The sequence below is a fragment of the Brachionichthys hirsutus genome, chromosome 13, assembly GCF_040956055.1.
Source record: "Brachionichthys hirsutus isolate HB-005 chromosome 13, CSIRO-AGI_Bhir_v1, whole genome shotgun sequence".
Taxonomy (NCBI): domain Eukaryota; kingdom Metazoa; phylum Chordata; class Actinopteri; order Lophiiformes; family Brachionichthyidae; genus Brachionichthys; species Brachionichthys hirsutus.
The window spans coordinates 2,220,852-2,222,917 of NC_090909.1; the positions used below are offsets into that span (position 1 = coordinate 2,220,852).

The window sequence follows — 2,066 nt, forward strand, 5'->3', positions numbered from 1 at the left end:
CAGGCAGACCCGGGGCTGAACGGACACGCGTGCCAAAACGCACACGCTTACAGCAAATTGCCACTGACTGTCTGGAAAGGGGGGGGAAGGGGGGGGGGGGCAATCAGCAACACATTGCCTCTCTCTGGAACAGCATGGAAATGTTGCTAGCACGCGCGTGACGCCGCCGTCCGACAGAAACGGGCCTCGTCGTCTGCTCCTCCTCGGCTAAAAAAAAAAAAGGTCAAACTCGATTCAAATAGTGGTGCATGAGTAGAGAGGACGCTGCCAGCTTGGGGGGGGGGGGGGGGGGGGGGCAAATCGAGACTGAAATACACCCTCCGTACCGCCAAAAGAGAGCATCTGTTTAAATTTAGCGCAACACGCAAGGAGTTCTAACATCTTGAAATGTTTGCAGGGATGCTTTCGCCCAAGCAAGCGGGCCATTATCTCAGCTCCACCCTAGTGTCTGCAGCTCCAAAGGGGGGGGGGGGGGACAGCAGGTCTCGTCCTCCGTCCTGCTCTGACGGAAACATGAACTGCAACTTGAGACGCGTGTCATTATTGACTGACTGCGCTCAGAGACGCCTCCATAATAAACAAACAACGCACAAACAAACAGCACGTCATCCGGCAAATAATACGACGCACACCAGCCGCCCCGAACGTGTTCTGTGTGAAACATTATTACCCAGAGCACCGCGAGGCAAAGGTACAGTTCCTGTGGTCTCAAGTATCTATTTTTTTTATTTATTTATTTAAACATTTGAATTTGAGGTCGGGACAAATGAGATCGTAATTCTTGAGTTTCTACTCTGATGTTTTCTGTTTTCTGTTGATGAACGTATCACTTCTGCACCAACATAATTACAAACAGGATGAATGGAATTACAATATTACAATATTTAATAGTGTAAAATATATTAAAGACCTCACCCTGGGCGCGAGGGGATAGAGATGAACAAATATATTGTTGTTGTCCTTCCCCCCCCCCCCCCCTGATATTGACGTCTACTAATCCTCACATCTACGAAGTGTCATTAAAATGCAATTCTAATAATTGACAAGATGCTTTTGGGTCGTTTCCCCTTTTGTATGTTTAACCCCCCCCCCCCCGGATGTCTAGGAATAATCGATGCACTGGAGCATCAAAGCATCAGTAAAAACTCTTCTCACTTTTTATTCCACAGCACATTAACCTCATACAGACTGACCCCCCCCCCAGTAGAACAATGCTACCTGCCATGTGAGCTTCCAGGACTCCCTTTTCTCTTATTATCCTCACTCGTGTTACAATAAATTATGGTGTGTGTGTGTGTGTGTGTGTGAAGGTAACATCTGACCCCCCCCCCCCCCCCCCCCCCCCCGGGTTCATTTAGGTCAGGAGAAGAAGAGGCAGCCTCATCCGATTAGACGTCCAAATTAAGCTTTATTTTCTGCTAGCATCTTGTAGCACCGCGCAGTTATAGCAATGTAATAACATTTAAATGCTATTATTCCTGCCATAAAGACAAAAGAATAGTGTCAGCAATAGTTTATAAGTGTACGGCGGCTGCTTCAGCCTCTCACCTGGGCTGCACGCAAAAAAGCAAAAAAAAGCAACAGGAAGAGGATGAATGGCGAACACAAGCGGCGACGCGGCGCTTACCTCGCTCAAAAGTTGCTTTGACGGGCCCGTTAAACGTTTTTTAATGGTCCATTACTCGGAGACACCGGGAAAAGTTTCAGAGACAACGGGGACGCAACCGGCTGCAGGACCGACGCAGGACCGACGCAGGAGTCCGACTTTGCCCGGCTGCTCTCGGGCTAAACTCCGCTAAGCTTTTTTCCTTCAGCCGCTGCGCTGAACCCGGCAGCTTCTAGTCGTGACGTCAAGGCTGTACGTCACGTGGTGCGCCAGCGGCCAATGGGAAGCCGTGTTGTCCTGGCAACAAGAACCCGGCGCTTGAAGGGCGATTAGCAGGCTACGTGAAAATCTACGAAGACGATAACAGTATTTTGTTTTTATAAATAAAATGATTTATATCTATAATATGAAGAGGAGTAGGCGTAATTCTGATTGTTAGAGGCGTGAATAAATTTTATAT

At 48.3% G+C, this 2,066-nt stretch overlaps 1 protein-coding gene across 1 annotated transcript in view; it reads right to left on the reverse strand.

Annotated features, from left to right (window-relative positions):
* LOC137903338 (neurocalcin-delta B) overlaps positions 1-1,831 on the reverse strand; it is a 6,369-nt gene extending 4,538 nt beyond the window's left edge. Inside the window, exon 1 of the mRNA XM_068747491.1 lies at positions 1,628-1,831. The gene's annotated coding sequence lies outside the window, so the exon portion shown is untranslated. The remainder of the gene's footprint in view (positions 1-1,627) is intronic.
* Between the last annotated feature and the right edge of the window lie 235 nt (positions 1,832-2,066).